Genomic DNA, 21,617 nt, shown 5'->3' on the forward strand with positions numbered 1-21,617 from the left:
ATTTAATTTTTGTACATATAACTATGCATTTTGTCCTAGTGAAGAGATCTATGAGCTGACTTCTTTCCATCAAATGCCCCTAGACTCCTCACATTTTAGGAGTTTCAGTTGACAAAAGAATTTCTATCCCTCTTAGACTTTCTCCAAGTGCTCAATACTTTGGAATGGCCATATGCAGGAAACAAATGACTCTTCTGACGTTGGCTGCTGAATGGTTTTACTTTCTCACACATTCTTGGACCATGTAGTGTTTTTCCCGTGCAGGGCCTGTGACCTACAGATGGTTGTGGCAGATTCAATACATGGAAAAAATACAAAGATGTTCATTATTACATTATTCTACATTTTCCCTTCTCTTCTTGTGGGATTGTTTTACAATGGCTAAATTTAGTGGTTGGCATTTACCATAAGTGACTGGTGGCATAGGAGCCCAGCATATAGAAATTTATTTCAGCTGAATGGACTTCTAAAACACCATTGACATAGAAACAGGGGAATCATAAATTTTAGCTGAAAGCTAATATGCATATATCCCAAAAGGGAAAATGTCTCATTGGACAGTGTAAAAGAATTTTGAGGTAAAAGTTGCTAAGAAGAGTTCAAGATTTGAGAGTGAAAATATAGGAAGAAAAATTTTAAAATCAAATAAATGGGAAATAGTATCTTAGGAATTTTGATTACTCATGTAATCAAATATCTTTTACTGCTAAAATTACTTTTATATTCCTAGGTGAGTTCATTATAACATACTTGGAAACAGACTATTAATGCTAATCGATTGTGGAATAAAAGCAAATACATTTGTGTGTTTATGTGTGTGTGAAAGAAGGCCTCTATCTTCACGAAAGCCCATCTTGGGATTTCTTTTTTGTTTTGTTTTCTATTTTGAGAAAGGATAATCTATTAGACCATCAATGTCAGACTCGCCTGTCACAATATTTCCTTCCTGTTGAATACTCATTCACAAATACCATGCTAAGAATGTTCTAATTGTGTTCCTTTGTGTTTGAAATGCATCTTCACAGCTAATGGATGAAATAGGAAGGAATCATAATAAAAAAATTCACACCACTGTGGGCAGAAAAGTTAGGAGGAGGAGAGGCAATGGTTAAAGATTTTAGAGTTAATTATCTTCAAAATCCTAAGTTTTACTGTGTAATTTCGGGCAAGCTTTAGATTTTATTTTAAATCTTTCAGAACCTTGATTTCTCTGTCTGCAAAATGCTGATGTAATATCACTTCAAGCAGTAAAGTTTACCACAGTAGAAAAAGCTCAGTAAATGGTGGTTTTTGGTCAAAATGAACAAGTTACCTTAATGGAATTGTGTTCATTAGGCTGATGGGGATGAATTGTTTTGGAGTCTTCTGAAGCAAGGCTGTGGTAGAAATGTAGAGATGCATGTAAGCCTTTTGTGGGAGGTGAGAGGTGACAGGAAGTGGGGAGGGGAAGTTGCCCAAGACAGCCCAACTGTTTGGTAATGAGTGGAGTGTCTGTGGCAGAGTCTTAATTGAAGAACTAGCTATTAAGTAAGAGGCTCTTGTTATGTTCCAGTGACCATGTAAGTGAAGAAATCAGAAAGCAGGGTAGAGATGAAAACCTGGGAAGAAGGTAAACCAGATAAATTGTGGATAAATGGTTTGGAATTGAGGTGGTGGTGAAAGTCACTACAATATAGTATGTGGGGGAAGGATGTGGGGTGTCAACAGCTGTGAGCTTGGCTACTATAAGCTATAAACTATACAAATGTGTGCTGCTAGCATTGTGATGTTGAAGAATGGGGTGGACTCAGAACATCAGGGCCAACATTGTGAACTTATGACTTGTGTAGTCACGAGGAGCTGCATGCTTAGAAAGACTCATGCTTGGTTTGAGATTCTTAAAATTTTTGAACAAGTGGCCCACATAGTTATTTTGGAGTGGGCCCCAGAAATTTTGCAGACATCTCGTGTAACATGCTTGTGCTAGATGAGTAATTGTCAACCATCTAGTAGTTGTGCTACATGAGTGATAGCACACCCCCCCCCCCAGACACTTGGTAATATCTGGGATCAATTTTGATTGCCATAACTGGGGGCATGCTACTGGCATCTATTGAGTAGAGCCCAGGAATGTTGCTAAACACCCCTAATCCACACTAGAGCCCCTCACAGCAAAGAATTATCTGGTCTATAAATGTCAGTGGTGCTGAGGTTGAGAAACTCTCATTTGGTTTGGTGGCAGTTTTATTAAAGGCAGATTTATCTGTGGATCTCTGGACAATATTATTGCTACCTAATCTGGAAAGGTGCTAAGTTAACTGGTAAACGTCAGACAAATTAAGCTGCGTACAGTACCAAGTTGCACATTTTGCATAACATTCTGGCTAATGGATGGATGTATTTTTATAACAGAGTCAAAGTGTCATAAAGTTGAACTGACTTGATGCCAGAAAAGACTCATTTGACTTGGCACCTATAATTAGCCCACCAGCAGCACCTGTGTAATTCTTACGATCCTTATTTTTTAAGTCCAGCAGTGAAAAGATGGATTCTGGCTTAGTGGTCAGAGGTTTCTTTCCTAAGTGCCAAATCAAGCTTCTTGCTATAGTTCACTTCTGGGTCAGTTTCCTATTAGCTCAGAGAAAACATCTCACTCTCTTACTTTCATTGGCTGAAACAATGCCTTGTACAAAGTAGTGTTTTCTTAAAAAATTTTGGAATAAGAGCTGTAACATGTAAGGAGGGCCTTGTCAACTGCTTGCTCTGTCATTTTTGTTAATTTGTTCTTGTGGATTACAGAGATATTGAGCCAAATAGCTTTGCACACTAGGGATTATTTTACATGAACCCAAATTGTGAGTTTCTTCCTTACATAGGCAGGATTACTTCAGCCATGGGGAAGGTATTTTATGACCACAGATCTGACATGCACATCTAAGGGTCAGGTCAGATATATAGATGTGATGGCTAGGGACGTAAACGGGAAACAGATGATAGGAAGTGGATAGACTCATTAGCAAGACTGGAAAGAAGCACAAGGTGAATGCCCTAATTATTGTGGGACAATCACGGTTGATTTATGCAAGAGAGCCAGCAGGGTTGTTTTTAAATTTTAATTTTAGATCATGGGGTTTTCCTTTACATGTCTCTCTCAGATGTTTCTTCCTATTTGGCATGAGAATTCTTTATCACTCTTCTGGAAAGACTTTATGATTAATTTCAATTAAATTACATTGGATCTGAGGGAAATTTAAATGTATCATTGATTCTGACTTCTCTGCTTTCAAATTGTTCACATATTGGTTATGGAGACTTTATAAGCCCATTTGAATTTTAAAAAGTGATTTTCATGATATTTTGTATTCACCATATCTTATAGACATCCTGGAACTCAAGACCACAGAGAAAGTTTGCAAAATCTGGAATCTCTTAGGCTCTTTGGTATCGGAAATGTTTAACATGAAGAGATGTTCTACACATCAGATATCCACACATTTCTGATAAAATCTTAGGTAAAGTCTTTACATATAGTATAAACTAAAAAGTATGAAATCAGTCTTGTTAAATGGAATGATTTTAATGTATTATTTAATTGTATTTTTTTTTTCTATGTGGACAAATCAAACTTTGTTTCCTGGGGAAATTTTACATGTTTATACTGTTTAATATTATTTTTGATTCTGAAAATAAGAGACAGTAACTTATATTATGGTCTTTTTCTTTCTTTCTTCTTTCTTTCTTTCTTTCTTTCTTTCTTTCTTTCTTTCTTTCTCTTTCTTTTTCTTCTTTCTTTCTTTCTTTCTTTCTTTCTTTCTTCTTTCTTTCTTTCTCTTTCTTTCTTTCTTTTCTTTCTTTCTTCTGAGTGAGCCAGCAGTTAAAGAAAAAATGTATGCTATAGAAAGAATCACATTCTGTAGCGAAAAACATTGGATAAGATATTGCCTGTAATGCTTTGGAACACCAACTACTTGTTTACTAAGCCTATAGAGGAAAAAGGTGGGAAAAAGTCAGATATGAGAAGTTTATACTGATTATCATTTGATGAATTTAGGAAGTTATTACAAAGAAATAGATGAAGTCAGGTAATAATTGGCCTGATTGAGAGCATACATGGAAATAATAATAACTGTGCAGGAATTTGGGGCCTCTCAGGATTGGAAAAGCCTCCATTACCCAAATGGAAAGAGTTAAGGCCTAAAAAGCTTTCAGTTTCAAGGAACCATTAAGACCCAGCATTGTGTCAAAGATCATATTAATGATAAATCTTATTCTCCAGCGTATTGGCACAACAATGTAGCCACCACAGACCTGAAACAGAGTACTTACACCTACGAATTCAAGACATGAATCAGGTTTGATGATAAAATATAGAAAACACTTTGGGTATTATTATTGAAAATGTACATAAAGGATTCAGGATAAGATTGCCAGACTTAACAAATAAAAATACATAATACCCAATTAAATTTGAATTTCAGGTAAACAACAAACAGCATTTTAGCATAAGTATGTCTCAGGTATTATATATTATACTTACAGAAAATATTACAGGGGACATTCTTATACTGAAATATTATTTCTCATTTATCTGAAATTAGAATTTACCTGGGCATCCCGCATTTTATCCGCTAACCATAATTCAGATGCCTTCAGTATTTTGAAGGGGACTATATTACAAAGAACCCATGAACTCAAACAAAAGACATCCTTGAGTTTTGGAGTCTTTACACATCACTTGGGTCCCCAAAATTGCATGAAGGAAGTGAGCTAGGAAATCTGAGAAGCCCACTAGGAAGGCATACTTCCAAATGCCTACTTCAGTTGTGGCCATGGAGAGTAATGTTAAGAAAGAAGCTTCCAGAAATCAGAGCCAAGGGCTGAAGAGAACGATGGATAAAGGCATTCCTCAGACTCTACTCAAGGAAAAGCTTCCAGTGCTAGGGCATTCATACCTATTGGTGGTTTCCAATTATTACTGTGTATGTTGCTCTTGAGCCTCTTGTGTTTCCTTGTTGTGGAAGTTGATGAATGTTGTGCCATCCCTCCTTCCTCATTTTATATTGACTGTGGGAATGAGAGTGAAGGTGGGATGATAACTTGCACTTCAATATTTCCTGGATCATAAGAAGCTGTATCTGGACTGGAGGGTAGAGATCCTAGACTTGGAATTGAATGCTCTCCTTGGACGGTGGTTCTCTCAGAGAGATGTAAGTCTTCTCTATGTGGGAAGAAGTCTGTAGGCTACAAGGGCTGAAAAACCCAAGTCATAGGTTTCCCCCATAGTGTAGGGAAGAGTCAACAAAATGTTGGTCAAGTTCCGAATGGCAAACGTTTGATGCTTTGAGGGCCAATAGGTAAAACAAAGGACATAATGGAGCTATGTATTTAATAACTATTTTAAAATGTAAGAGGCATTCTTAGCTTATAGGCCATGCAAAAATAGGCAGCAGCCTAGATTTAGCCCCAGACTATAGTTTCTGACCCCTGAGATCATTCTGCTAGTAGGAGACAGCTTCTCACCTGGGATTTGATTTCTTTGCAGGCTCTCTTGTGGTTTGGTAGGTCATGTGACTAATTCTCACCAATGGAATGTGAGCAGAGATAAGTATGGTCACTTCTGGCCTGAAGGTTCTCATTTTCTTCTCTACTCCATCACCTGGTTTTCATGCAGAGGGTAACCTGGGCAGCCAGGAGGTAGAAATGCAGAACCAAAATCAGCTGGCTGCCTAATAAGAAGATGGGGCAGATATCTACAATCCCAGGAACACATGCTTGGGTAAATTATGTGAAACATAATACATTTCAATTACATTAAGCCATTGAAAAGTTGGTTGTGTTTTGTTTTTTAAAGTTACAGGTTTATTTAAAAGATGTATAACATAGTCAAATGATCACATTGTGTGGTCCCAGAATTTCAAGTGGTGTGATTTTTCTGGTTTGGTGTTATGCACTTTTTTTAATTTTTTAATTAATTTATTTATTTATGATAGTCACAGAGAGAGAGAGAGAGGCAGAGACACAGGCAGAGGGAGAAGCAGGCTCCATGCACCGGGAGCCCGACGTGGGATTTGATCCCGGGTCTCCAGGATCACGCCCTGGGCCAAAGGCAGGCGCCAAACCGCTGCGCCACCCAGGGATCCCTGGTTTGGTGTTAGAAATACTTATTTTGTTATCTAAAAAGTTACAAAGAGATAGATCTAGAAATAACTATCAGAAATATGGGTAGATACATCTATAGTCCACACAAAAATTTGTTGAGGTAATAAATGAAGCTAAGACTTCTATAAATCATATATTTCAAAACAAACAATAGATACTGTGTTCCTAAAATGGTAGGTAAATCAAAATAAAATCCCAGCTGGTAAGTACCTCCTGACCTCTTCCACCTGTCCCCTATCTTCAGTTTCTGAGGCTTTCCAGATCCTGGCCTATGGAGGGATGTCACACTGCCAGCTGAGGGGTCTTCTTTCCATGGTCTGCTAATTCAGTTAGCATTTGTCTGTAAGTTTTTCAACTTATCGCATTGTGTTGCTGTTTAATTCTCCTTCATTCTTTTTATTTTTGTGGGTGTATGATTTTTGTTTGGGGGAAAAATCCTCTTTTGACATATGTGTGAGGTCTTAGAAGGATATGGAACCAGATATACATCAAATCCACCCTGCCTATTTGTAAGATTAAGTATTTTTTAATAGTCAGATCAACACAGTTTGGTGATGCTGGAAACTGGGTTTTGGATAGGCAGAGTAGTTTCTTCAGAGGGAAATGTCTGCTTTTTATCAAAACAACAGTCCTCTTAGGAATGAATAGGATCTGACCACCAACCATTGGTGCCTAAATTACTCATGTCATTAAAATAGAACAGGGCATGGTCAATAGAATCCACCCAGGTTTGTTATAAATAGCCAGGATCTTACATGGGGAATTTAATCTCATTCTCCTGGAATCCAAACCTTGTACCAATTTACTCTAGGCTAGGAATGTACTTTTGTTTTCCTCCTAAGAAGAAAAATATGAAAATATAATTATACAGTTTGTTCTTGGATATGTTAGATTTGATGGGGCCAGCAAACTTTTTCTCAAAAGGGTACAATAGTAAATATTTTGGCTTTGTGGGCCATATGGTCTCTGTCATACTACTCAACTTTGTCACTCAAAAGCAGCCATAGACAACAGGCAAGCAGAGTATTCCTAGGGTACATTGGGAGGTACCTGATGGCTAGGTATGACCATGGAATCATTTTTTAAAAAATTTATTTATGTATTTGAGAAAGAGAGAGAGAATAAGCACCTGTGAGCAGGAGGAGGAGGGGCAGGGGGGAGGGAGAGAATCTCAAGCAGACTCAGAGCTTTATCCTAGGACCCTGAGATCATGACCTGAGCCAAACTTAAGAGTCAGATGCTTAACTGACTAAGCCACCCAGGTACCTGATGGAAGCATTTTTTTTTTTTTTTCATGGTGGATAGTTTGTTTGTTTTAAATATTTTCTTTCTTGGGGATCCCTGGGTGGCTCAGCAGTTTAGCGCCTGCCTTCCGCCCAGGGCATGATCCTGGAGTCCTGGGATCAAGTCCCACATCAGGCTTCCTGCATGGAACCTGCTTCTACCTCTGCCTGTTTCTCTGCCTCTCTCTCCCTCTATCTGTGTATCTCATGAATAAATAAATAAAATCTTTAAAAAAATATTTTCTTTCTTTATTTGAGAGAGAGAGAGTGAGTAAAGGAGAGAGAGAGACAGAAAGCATGACTGGGGGGAGGAGCAGAGAGATAGTGAGAAGAAGATTCCCTACCAAGCAGGGATGGAAGGTGGGACTCCATTCTGGGACTCCAGGATGATCGAAGCAAAGGCATTTAACCAACTGAGCCACCCAGGTGCTCCCCCATGGAGGCATTTTAAATGAAGCATTTCAGTAGCCCAGATAACAATGTAAGAAGACAAATTGTTATTATAGAGCACACCACTGTAAACTATCAAACAAATATCAGTTCCTGAAAAATAATTTTTAGCCAATTGGGAATTTCTTTTACCCAGGATATTACTCCACAGCTGCTAAAACATAGGTATTTACATAAACCATCTGTAATAAAATGAGGCTCAGAGACATGGTCAGCTAAACTAAAAAAGATAGAAAATAGTTTGTATTGATATTTCCTTTGTTTTTTGTTTTATTTCATCTTTTCTTTTTTTAAAAAGATTTTTAAATTTATTTATTCACGAAAGACACAGAGAGACAGGAGAGACATAGGCAGAGGGAGAAGCAGGTTCCCTGCAGGGAGCCTGATGTGGGACTCAATCCCAGGACTCTGGGATCACACACTGAGCCAAAGGCAGACGCTCAACCACTGAGCTATCCAAGTGCCTTTTTATTTCATCTTTTCAAGTTCAAGTAGCTCTATAAGATAGGGTAGGGTGCTGAACCTCAAACTTTAGCGTGTATAAGGATCACCTGGAGGGCTTTTTAAACTATGAATTACTGAATCCCACTACAGGAGGTTCTGGTTTGGTAGATCTGGCATGGTGCCTGGAATTTTGAATTTCCAACTTTCCAAGTGCTACTATTTCAATATAACCACCCAGGGAAATCTTCACTCAACACCTACTTAAGTAAATTCTCTAGGATTGGGGTCTGGGCATATAAATTCTTAAAATTTCCATCCTGAGATTTCAGTATTCAACTGGATTTGAAATCAATGTCATATATATATATATGTGTGTGTATATATATATATATATATATACACACACACATCTAATATTTTCCCCTCAATGCTTTTGTAGAATAACTCTATTTTTGAAATCTTGCTGATATCTGGCTATTAGAAAACCAATTTTAGTTATTAGAAATGGACTTCAGAAAAGACAACATCTCCATTTGAGACATTCACAAATATTGGATAACTGCTTGTAGCCTCAGGAAACTAAACCACCTTTCCACTCTGGTCTTTCATGAATATGGAAAGTTGATGAAGTCTGTTTTCCACATTCCTTCCAGACTGATGATAATGACAGAAAGGATAATGATGATAATGATAATGATGATGATGATGATGATGATTTAACAAGTACATAGACTGATGTGTTTCTACATTTCTATTTACTAGCACTCTGTCAGCCTGGATAAGTAATTTTGTCAACTGAAAAATTGACTTCACTTTATAATATGTGCCATATTAGATGTTAGAATACTGATGCAGGTATTAGATTTTTAGAGTTACTACCTATCTTTTCCTTTGTTGCTATCTTAACTGGCAAGACCACCTGTTATTTCAAAACAGAGTCACAAATAAAAAGCATGTGCACTGTAATACCTGTGTATTTATGAGAAGTGGTAAAACAGAAAGAAAATTTCCTAAGACTGGACAGCGCAATTGCATAATTTTTCTTAGAAAACAACCATAATTCTTATTCTTTTATTATAAACATGTGATTTAGGGGAATTCAAAAGCTATAAATTATTTGAATGTCTCTTTGTATATTAAAGTTTTAAAATAACATTGGGTTTTATGAGTGCATTCCATTTCTTTTCTTAATCATTCTCTTGAATAAGCCAGATTTTTAAATGTTTTCTTTGAAGTTCAGAGTTCGTTCCTCAAAAGTTTATGTCTTTCCTCTTTGCCTTTTTTTGTTTGTTTGCTTCCTTCTTACATCTACCAGGATTCAAGTTTGAGTGGAAAACTCCTGGACTTCCTTTGTAGGAGGTCTCTGTTTGCAGGCACCATCACTCTCTTGTATAAGACTTTGCATTGGCTTTCTACTTGTGAGCAGAGCCGTAAAAAAAAAGAATGAAAACCTTCTGGACTTTCCTTCCAGGAGGTTTTGATCCTTTTTGATAATTCTGATGCTTTAACATATAGTTTGATTGATAATAGGACAGGACAATAAGATGATACTGCATGCGAATTGTTTCTTACTTTCAATGATCACAATATAGTGTTCTTTAAACATCACCTGAGGGGAAACAGGGAACCCCAATCTTGCTCACTTTGTTGCTTTCCTTATTGGAATCATGGAATTGCATAGATAGATGTTTGGGAGAGTCCTTTAGCACTATAGTAAGTTGAACTTTGCATATTAATAACTTTTGGATAAATCTACTTTTCAAAAACATATTTTTTTTAATTTATTTTAATTGATTTATTTAAGTTTTTATTTTAATTCCAGTTAATTATGTTAGTTATACAGTGTTATGTTATATTAGTATTATATTAGCTGTACAATACAGTGATTCAACAATTCCATCCATTACCCAGTGCTGATCACAAGTGCCCTTCTTAGGATGATGGGGTGACTCCAGTCGATCAAGCATCCCACTCTTGATTTCAACTCGGGTCGTGACCTCAGGTTCCTAGGACTGAGCCTCGTGTTGGCCTCCACACTCACTGGAGAGCCTGCTTGAGAATTCTCTCTCTTTCTCCCTTTACCCACCCCCACTCACATGCTCTCTCTTTCTCAAATAAATAAATTAATTAACAAACAAACAAACAATACACCCATTTGCCATCACCTATTTCATCTATTCTCCCCCCTCCCCTCTGGTAAACATCAATTTGCTCTCCGTATTCAAAAGCATATTTTTAATCTCTTATTCTGACTTCCCCAAAGTTATTTGGTCTGCAGATAACACAATTGTCAATAAATGAAAATATGAAAGGAAGGAAAGGAAGGAAAAATATAATGGTTTGGCAGAAAACATAAGGCAATCTAGTCTTTTGTTATATATAAACATTTGATAATGGGATTCTACAACAAGGGGGATTTAGATTACACCGCCAATTGTTTTCTCATGGGAGAAAATCCAATTAGGAGAGAAAACCCAGCCTCACAATTATTTTATGTGTCACTTCTGCTGTCTTGATCAAATGCCCCTTGTTTAATGATTGCTTAGTTATTATGAGTTTTACTGACCTTTCCCACAGGCTTTGAAAATCCATTCAAATTCCTTTTCTCTCTTGCAGTTTCTTTACTTAGCACTTATTCACTCTACCCGAACATTTTCTGTTTTCTTTTCCTGTTCTCACTTTCTTTTTGCCACTGTTTTTCCTTGCTGGTAAGATTAGTTACTTTCCCATTAACTCAGGCCACATATTTTTCTACACTGCCTGCATTCTTTGGCTGGTGTACGCTCCCACAGATAGGTCCTAAGTCCCCAGGTTCACTAAACGATTCCATTCTGGGCATCTGGTCCTTTTGATCAAGGTTTTGAATCATTGTAGGAGATAAATATCTATTGACTCTGATACCCAGAGAGATTGCACTTTATTGAAGGCTGCAAGCTAGAAATGATCTAGGGTGTAAAGGGATTTCGTTTAAAGCCTGCTTATTGAAGAGGCATGGGCTTTACCAATCCCTCAAGTATAGAACTGCACAGAACACGTGAGTTAAAGAAAGAGGATATACTATGTGCAGTTGAAAAGGAGAGAGAAAGAGAAGTGATATAAAACTTCCTGTTGGGTTTCCTGCAGCTAAAATAAATGAGTGATGCATTCCTGACACAGGTAATAAACTAGTGAAAAAATGAATTAGTCTTCTGAGGAGGATTTTCAACTAACAGCCTGTTTGCACAAAATCTCTTTCAACTGAATACAGAGGGATTGAAAAGATCTTGACTTTTTCCAATCCTATTTGAAAGGAGGCAGAAGAAAGGAATAGAGACATCAGTCTACATAATTCTCATCAGTAGGGAGTAATTGATTGGTTGCTGGACAGAAGAGGATGGTAGAAACTTGAGGACAAGAGACTATGCCGTTTTTGTTTGTTTGTAATAGTAAAGATTTGCAAGAAAGGAGTGCAGTGTGAGCTGCCATGTTTTGGAAGACAGGTTTTAAAATGTTCAGATAAAGTAATTCCATTGTTTGAAATTATGAAAGATGATATGTTTTAGGAGAAGAGATAAACTTAATATAATTCTAACTGTAATCACAAATGTTATCAAGACTGAATAATGGGAGATGAGATTTTAAAATGATATCTCTGCCATTAAATGTGGAAATAAAACAATACAGTACTGAAGAGTTTAGGCTTTGGAGCCAGACTACCTGGCTTTGAATCCCAACGACTGTACTGATCCACTGAGGGATACTGTCAAATTACTCAACCTCTCAATGCTTCAGTTTCCCATTTAAGAAGTAGAAGATACAATTTTACCTACATTTTAGGTTTTTGTGAAAGTTAAATTAATAATACATGTAAAAAAATTACCAAACTTACTAGCACTTGGCATGTAGCAAAAATACAAATCCTAGGTATTATTTAAAAGGAAAAGTTATAGAAAATGGATGACAAAGAGTATTATAAAATTATATACACTAATATAGTTAAAAGACAGGCAGAAAAATATTCTCAATTGAGCTGAATCATACAAACAATATTTTCCCCCATTACCACAATATACTGAACGAGAAAGATAAACTCTCTGTGTTCGGTAATGCAACACTGATGGATAAAAAGAAAAACAAATAAACCCCTGTCTTTCTCGTAAATTATCTGGCCTGAATGATCTACAGAAGGAAAGTGATAGGAATGGACATAATTTAAACTCAAGATATAAGAACACTGAATAAGCAAACATCTCGGATGTTTTAAATTATAAATAGTCTTGTGTTTAGAATAATTGTATGTAATTTGATCAGGATTTGAATGAAAATGTAGAGATTGAGAAGGTTCCGGAAAACTGGAGAAAAGCAAATGTTTACTAGCATTCCAAAAAGGAAGAGAGTGAATTCCACACTTAGCAATAGTAACAATGGTAACAATAGTAGTAGTTACAGAGGAGTTGCAGCAGCGAAATAATTGTCGGAGGAAATGACAATAGTGTACTTAGAATAGACTCACTACAGTATACAAAATGCTTCAATTAGTTTAAACTTTATGAAAAAATGTATAAAGTATATATTGTTATTATTCATATTTTACATATAAGGAAATTAAGAAAAAGAAATGGAAGTCATGGAACTATACATGATGGAACAGAAATAGAACCCAAGCAGCCTGATTCACCTAAAACAGGTGTCCTTGTTTTAACCCTGTTCAGTAATGAATGAAATACATTTTTCATGTATTTAACTTACATTTGCAGAGGAATGCTGCAACAGGATCTAATGTAAATAATATGTAGGCTTTATTTTAGCAATGATTTTGAGAGAAATAAAATGCATAGTAACTTTTCAATCTGTTCTTTTTTTTTGCTAAGAAAAAAATTGTAATTTAATATTTGATCCATGTGATTTGGCTTTCATACAAAGTATTTGCCTAGTGTCTTTAATGAATTTTGGGTTGTTTAATTTTCCAGTTACTTGATTTATGACGTCTTGGCACCTTTCTGACAAAAACTGATGACATGCAAAACAGTGATAAATTGGAATCTTCAAGCACAGTGCAAAATTGATGCTTTGGCCTATTTGTTGATTGTGTAAAGACTAGCAAATATTCTAAAGGGGATACACCCTTTTCTTCTGTAAATTATCATGATGTTACAAAATATTTGGGAAATATAATATAAAATCCTTGTTTGAAAGTTAGTGGCTTACTCTCAGATTTGTTCTCTTTCTCACTCTGTATTTACTAGGATTCTATTGACCAGGATCCCCTGCCTTTGACTTCCATGTAATGTTAGGAGGCCTGACTTCTGAGTATGGAAGACTGGATATTAGATTCTAAGTTGACAGTCTTCTACTTTCTGAATCCTGTCATCCTGGGTTACAGATGTCTATTCCAGTAGAGATTGCCTGTAGGTTAGAGCTAGGTTGGCCTTGCCTTTCCATGCTTGCCAATTTCTACACCAAGGTCTGGAGCAGACACCTTATTACCTAAGAAATTCTAGTTATTCTACTTGGACCATCTACACTTCTGTCCTCAATTTCAGTCTCTCATGGAGACTGCACACATTTTTCTCCCTGCATTGTTCTCATACGTAGTTTATTCCCCACTGAAATGCTTGCCAAGCAACTCTAGGGCAGGATTGTCTTATTCCTCTATGTGACACCAGCCTACTGCAGGTTGACCTAAGTAAACATATAAAGTAAACATATAACCTTAGGTGACTCATTTAGTCATAGTTTGAAATATACCATAAAGAGACTGGTGTCAAAATTGTGAGCAGCCCCCTAAAAAATTAATACACTCAATGAATCTTCTGTTTTTCCTTCAAGTATCAGCATGGGCCACAATCTCAGATGACCGTCTTGAGCTTCATGTCTGTGGAGCTCACCATGCTTCTTCCCATCCTCGTAGCATGGCACTTCTGAAAACTATCTGAGAGATTCCATTATTCTTAGGTCAAGATACAAACTCATTCATAATATATTGCAAGTGATCCATCATCTGGCCCCTGCCTAGTTAGTGTTGTTATGTGCCAAATAACATTCATTCTGATTGCCATGTTCCAGCAGTACCAAACTCTTATCCTCCGTATGCTACTATATTATTTGTTCCACTGGTTCCTCTAAGTTTTTACACCTGCTGATTTCTCTGCTATGAGTTACTTATAACCCATCTTCCAATATTCTTGAACCTTTATCTGACTGAATTTAATACAACTTCCTCTTGGGAGGTTTCCCTGATGCCTAGTGACTGACTTATAAATCTGCTATCATAGCACAAAAGATTTATTTTTCTAACAGCATTATTTACTTGCCTTTGTACCTCAAAAGATGATAGTTTCCTTGTAGGCAGGGATGTTTCCTTTATCTTTTTTTTTAAAGATTTATCTATTTAATGGAGGAGGGGGGCAAGCAGAGTGGGGGGATGGGCAGAAGGAGAGGGAGAGAAAGAGAATCTCAAGCAGACTCCATACTGAATGCAAAGCCTGATGTGGGGCTCAATCCCACAACCCTGAGATCATGACCTGAGCTGAAACCAATAGTTGGTAACTTAACCTACTGAGCCACCAGGTACCCCTGCTTTGTCTTTGTATTTCTACAATTTGATGTAACACGAGGCTAGCAAAATATAATAGATTTTAAAATTCTAAAGCATGAACACCTTTGTAAAGTCTTACCAAACTGTTCTGAGTTCTACCATTCTGAATCCATTGTAACTCAAATCTCTTACTTCCATATTTTATTGTTGGTCAAAACTTTGTACAGTATTTTACTTTTCATGTACTATTGTTTGTCAAGCATTTGGTTTACATGCTTAACTCCACTGAATAGTTTTGTGAGAAAGTAGTGTGGGTCTCCCCTTTTTCATGTACTATTGCACAATTCTGGCATAGTTCTTTATAGTACAGCATTCATGATTTTCATTAATAAAGAGAAATAAATTATCTCATAAAGTAAAGCAAATTTCTGCCTTGGTAGTAGGGCTGAAATCTTCTTGGAGTGAAGTCTATTTAGACTCATTCTAGCAAAGCTTAAAAACACATATCAAAAAGTATAATGCTAATATGCTAGTAACTTAACTGTCTACCAAAACAAAGTCTACAGTCTTTAAAGAAAGTCAACAGAGTCTGGACACTGAGCAATCTAAATTCATAATACTTAACATCCAGTCAAAACATATGAAACATTCTAAAGAGCAAGGAAACATTACCCATAACAAGAAGATCAATCAATAAATATAAACAGATGCAGAGATATCTGTAATAACAGCCATGCTTTCTAGTTTTTGTATTTGATGCTTTGACATCTTGGAACCCCTGTCAGGGTCAGCCAATTTCTAGAGATTGTAAAGGACTTCGCTATAAGCCTGTCTTTCACATGAGAGTCAAACAATCCAGAGCCCACACCTCAACCACCTCATTTTCTAGGTTTTCTTACTCAGGGCCACTTTTCCCCTATCCTGATTACCTGAGGTCCAGGTACCAGACAACTAGTGACAACTCCTATGCCTCAGAGCCTGTGAAATTACTCAAATTAGTCAATCTGAAACCTGCTTACTCATCCAATTTCTGTCTAGGGTAGCCATAATAAGGACTCTAGCCCACATTTCCCCTTACTCTCTCTGCCTTCTGATGGACCCTGTTTAAAAGGAGCACATAAACATAATAAGAAGACAAGAGGGAAGGAGAAGGGAGAAGCAGATATTTAAAAATGGAAATAGTAAAAAAAAAATCTATCCAATAAAATACAGGGAGAAAAAGTCTAATAAAAATAAAGCCTCAGCCACTTCTGGGAGAGTATTAAATGGTTTAACATCTGTGTAATGGAAGTCTCTAAAATGGGAGACAGCCAAAAAAATACTTGAAGAAATAATAACCAAAACCTTTCTAAATTTGATGAAAACTCTATCAAGTCACATTTCCAAGAATCTCAACAAACAGGCAGGAGAACATATATGCACTTAGAAAAAAAGGAAAAAAAAAAAGGTAGTATACAAACCTGAAGACTTTTTCTGCATGCATGCCTGCATATATGTACCCTGTACACAGAAAAGAAGAAGAAAGAAGAAAGAAAGAAAGAAAGAAAGAAAGAAAGAAAGAAAGAAGAAGAGAAAGGAGGAAGGAGGGAAGGGCAAACCATCCAACCTTTTTTATCAAATTACTGAAAACAATGATAGAGTAAATTTTAAAGGTATCTTCAGATTAAGACACATTACCTTCAAAAGAATAAAAATGAAAATAATTGCACACTTTGAAAGAGATACTACTAAAGTGTATGAATAACATCGTTAACATCTAGAAAGGCTACACTCTGGGGTCTTAGAAGCAAGGGCTTCAACATAGGGATACTCAAGGGACACAATTCAACCCATGGATTATCCATACAAGATTGGATAAGGAGAGAGTAAGCCGTGCAAATGCATGTATTGGTTGGAGGTGATTAACTCATGTTTGAGTAGAATTGGTTGTTACGAAGGAAGACAAAATGATGGAAATGGCCATAAGATAAGACTTACAGTGTCTGTACACAATGGATTAGCTTGACAAAGCTATGGAGCAGAAAAATTTTGCACTGAGACATCTTTCCCTGCTGCATTAGAAAATTATATTTTTCTCTCTTTTTTTTTTAGAATTCTACTGCCCATTTTGGCTTGTAAATTCTCTGATTAAAAATTCTCCCATTAATTAATTCTCTCTGGGGCTTGGTTACTAGGTTTTAGAATAATCACTATTATATTATTATTATTATTGTTATTATTATTATTTATACAAAATGAGAATAATGATCATTTTTATCTATTTCTTTTAGTGTTAAGTCAGGGTATGATTAAATAAAGTTCCACAAATAACTTTATCGCTATGAAATGAAATCTACCTCACTGTATTTAGCATTGTGTTGGTTATATCAGATGCTCAGTGGTTTAACACCACCTTCAGCCCAGGGTGTGGTCCTGGAGACCTGGGATCGAGTCCCATGTCAGGCTCCCTGCATGGAGCCTGCTTCTGTCTCTGCCTCTCTCTCTCTGTATCTCTCGTGAATAAGTAAATAAAATCTTTTTTTAAAAAGTTCTTACTCAATAACAATAAAATACTCAGTCTTGATATCTCAATTGAGAATATACCTAATTCTTTTGACCTAGAACAGCAAAGTAGTAGAAAAATCACACCCATGTTAAAATAGATACATTGCTCTTACCTCTATAGAAACAAATACTGGATACACTATTAAAAATGAAATAATGGTTTAATTTTTTTGGATCAATAATTAAGTACAAATTTATTCCTTTCCTGAATTTGTTGAAAACTATTTTTATTTTTTATTTTTTATTATTTTTTTTTGAAAACTATTTTTATTGCTTGAGGTACTCTTGAGGAAATCAGGAATATGGACTTTGACTCAAGATTCCACCATTTTTTCGAGGTTGCTGGCTTCATTTTGTTTTCTCACAGCTGACCATCTTTCTCCATAAAACAAGCCAGTCAACAATTCTAGAACCTTAACTATCTAAACTTTAACCAAACAAGAAGAGATGGACTCTATCTTCTATAGCTCCTAAATATTTCACTTAGGACTGACATCCACTCCTGACTTATCAGCTGTGTACAGGTGTGGAATCTTGGAGGAGACTGTCTATCTTCTGTGAGGTAATGATCACTAGACAAATCCATTTATAGGATTAGGAACTAACAGAACATATCAGAGCTAACATAAAACCATATGTATGGGTGCAAAGAGGTAGGTGGGACATGAAGAAGAGAAGCAATTTCTGGAAAGAAAAAGATGCTGAGTAGATGTCCCCCAAAATGGGTATCCTACAATTTTGTGTCTCTAAATCTTGCTCAAATTATATATTCATTTTTGGTGTGTTGTTTTTGGTTTTTTTTTCCAATGGTTTTTAATTGGTTACCATTATGAATAATATAATCTTTTTTTTTTTTTTTTTACAGAATTGTTGCTTTTTTAGTATAGTTGATACACAGTGTTACATTAATTTCAGGTGTACAATATAGTGATTAATTCTTTATTTACTCAGTAAAACCTTTCTGAGTATCTCTGTGCCTGACACTGCTCTAGGGTTTGAAATAAGGCAGTGAATAAAACAGAGTGCATGATACCATGATGCTTACTTTCTGGTGTGAGGTCAAAAGATGGGCAGTAAACAAAGGTATGGATAAATACCTTGTTCCATGGTGTGAGAATCATAGAAAAGAAGTTAAACAAAGAAAAAGAAAGAGAGAGAGCTGAAGTGACTGGACGATGTTTTATATTGGTGATTAGCAAGATTCTCTGATAAGGTGATGTTTGAAGAAAGGCCAGAAGGAAGTGAAGGAGTGACCCACGAGGCTATGAAGGGAGAAGATTTCTGATAGCAGGAAGGGCATATTAAAATCACCTAAAATAAACAAAAATTATATTTTGCTCTAATCATGGTAGATATGTAGATTAGCATGTTTTAAAACTTAATTTTCTTTAAATAATAATTGTAAATATTATTTATGTAAATAATAATTATGTAAATAATTGTACGTAAAACTGAATAAAGATTTTGTTAACATTAGATTTGCTTACTCAGGACTATGTGACCCTCACATTAAAACATATTCCCATTTCTCTTTCCTGTAATGGAAAGAAACATAAATATTTCAATGTCCGTTAACATTTGAAACTAAAACCTATAAAATAATGATAAATGATAAAATACTATCTGTAAGATAGGGATTATATTCCCCATCTCTAACAGTCACCAAAAGAAGCAACAAGAAAAATAAAACGTATATAACTCCCCAATTCCTCTTGATTTGTGTCAGTTTTCCCCAATCACTCCTGTATGAGTAACTCATTTACCTTAAAAGTGAATTTCATGTTTGATGATGCAACCATTTTTGCCATGGCTTACCAAGGCAATTACCAACATCAATATGGCTAGTGACTTTCACAGACATCTTTACACTCTAGCTTGATCACCTTTATTTATAGCGATGGGCAATATTCCATATATAGTGATGGGCACTATCACTATAATATTCATTTTAAAGAGTGAAAAAATGCAAAGATCATTTATTGAAGGTATTGGCGTCTGCAGATGTGAACAGTTGTAGTCATTATATTTGTTTTGTGACTGTTGGCTGAAGGGCTTCCCATTCAATGCAAAAAGAGTATTTTCATTTCCTTCAAGTTCTCCCCCAACATACCATGGGGCACAGTCTCGGAGTCATGCTGAATAATCAGTATGGCTTAAAAAAGACTGGCAATAAAGAATACCAATCATGAAAGAGAGTTCGATTTAGATATCTTGGGAAATAAAGAGATATTTGGCAGCTGCTGGCAGTTATGTCTTTGTTACAGTTTCCTAATCTCCTGCAAAGAAAGAGATGTAATGTATCTGACAGGTTCCTCTACTAACTGCTCAGGCAACTGCTCAGTCTGGAGGAGAGGCTGTCAAAGACTGCCTCCCCTTTCATTCCATGCATTCCCTACCCCCTCCTCTTTTGTCTACAAGGCCCCCTTCCACTTGTTACATTGAAATGTCTGTCATCCATTTCTATTAGTTCTACAGAACTTTGATTTTTGCATTCAGAATAGCATTAAAATAACCATCGGAAGATAGTGTTTGAAAGATAATTTCTGGGCTTATTTTTGTTTTGCCTAATAAACATGTTTTGCTACACACAATACTCTATAAATTTATTCTCTTAGTAGATATGACTTGAAAAAGGATTTTAAACAACATTTAGTATTCAGCGACATCTTCAAAGTACATCTGAATTATCTGTCACTGCTATTAAATACTGTTTAGGACTATACATGTAGAATGTAGAAAGAAATAATGCAACTTGAAGCTTATACTATGATTTATCAGTTCTTACATCAGATATAATCTTGAATGTTTATATTTGTTTGTATGAGTTCTAGGATGAGACATTTGATTGCTCACATGAGACTCCAGCATTCTCTGGGGAATTGTGAAGGGTCAGGTTGCAATGGAGGTGCCACAAGACCACCGAAGCAGCCTTGATATCTGGCTCACCAAATAGAGATGAGTTGTCTTGGATAGTCACTGTGACCCACAGTTAGCCTTAGAGAACCAAAGCAAAATTGAATTGCTAAGACAGGGACAAAAATGGAAGATACTCAATGAGGGGTATGAAGTAGAAAGAAACTTAACCTCATCTAACAGGAATTTGCACTCTTTTCAGAGATCAGCAGAAGATGGCAGCCAATCCTCAAATGCCAAATCTTTTCACACCATGTCTGGACTTCCTTGCTCCCCTGATTCAGCTATTCTTATCCAAATGAGAAAGAACACCAGTAGGCAACTAATCAGCTGAAGAAGCCAAATAGCTCCTGCATTTATCCCATAAAAATCCCTTAGTTTGGGAGCAACTCAGAACTCACTGTTCCCATGGCCTTGAATTTTCTGGCTTGCAAGTGCAAACCCCTGAAATAAATTCATCTTTCTGTTTTGCTCTATTTGGTACACAGAGTTTGTTTTTTTGACAGCTTTCCATGAACAGGATATAAACTGTTCAAGTGTTGAGTTAGATTGTGTCGTGTTTGCTATTGTTGGGTACTTTAGTATAAACTTAATTAATTAATTCAGATACTGATACTATAATTAGTATGGTACTATTAAAAAATAGAAAACCCTGAAGATATAAGGTACTGACTTAATTGTTAGGCAGTGTTTAGCTTCTAGGAATATGATTCCAGAGACTAAAAATATGACAAAGGACTTTATTACTCATCGTGCAACGTGTTCAGATTGGTTCTCCTTTGTATCCATTGAGGTGTCCTGGAGAGACGCAAGTGGATGCTGCACACACAGTAGGTTTGCATCATACCTGAAGGGCTCTAAGTTTTGGACACCCAGATCATTTATAGCTGGCTGTAAGCATACCTGCCTGACCTTTGCCCCAGAGGGAGACATTACCTTTATTTTACTGGAGAGCAAATAAACCTGCCTTCTGTTTCACAGGGAGAGACTGTGGCTCCCAAAGCTGTTTTTATACTCACCTTCTAGAAAAAATGATCTGGAACAAGGATGGCCAGTGCCCACAAGACCTACAGAAATGCAACAAACTGTGGAGGATTGTCCCCTATCCATCGTGCTATTTGTTTCCTTGCTCAGTCTCTAAGAATCCATCTCACATTCTACTCCTTCATGACTTCTTTCTTAACTCCACCAATTAAGTACATTTTCCTCCTCTCAACCCTACTGTATATTGTGTTTCTTTTTTTAGATGCATGTTGGTCTGCACTTTTTTCTATTTTCTTTTTATCCTATACGCTACAAATTGAATGTATCTTGATGGCAAGGGAGGT

The 21,617-nt window shown here is 36.3% G+C and overlaps 1 long non-coding RNA gene across 2 annotated transcripts in view; it reads left to right on the plus strand.

The window, feature by feature from the left end:
• The window catches only part of LOC125754131 (uncharacterized), a 53,930-nt gene extending 33,165 nt beyond the window's left edge, over window positions 1–20,765 (plus strand). The window contains exons 2-5 of one of the 2 annotated variants that reach the window (XR_007407596.1): window positions 3,359–3,491; window positions 5,522–5,755; window positions 6,383–6,480; window positions 20,492–20,765. This is a non-coding gene — a long non-coding RNA (uncharacterized LOC125754131). The remainder of the gene's footprint in view (window positions 1–3,358; window positions 3,492–5,521; window positions 5,756–6,382; window positions 6,481–20,491) is intronic. The other variant, XR_007407595.1, reaches the window with a different exon arrangement.
• Window positions 20,766–21,617: the final 852 nt, after the last annotated feature.

Source organism: Canis lupus, chromosome 31 (genome assembly GCF_003254725.2).
Source record: "Canis lupus dingo isolate Sandy chromosome 31, ASM325472v2, whole genome shotgun sequence".
NCBI classification, from domain to species: domain Eukaryota; kingdom Metazoa; phylum Chordata; class Mammalia; order Carnivora; family Canidae; genus Canis; species Canis lupus.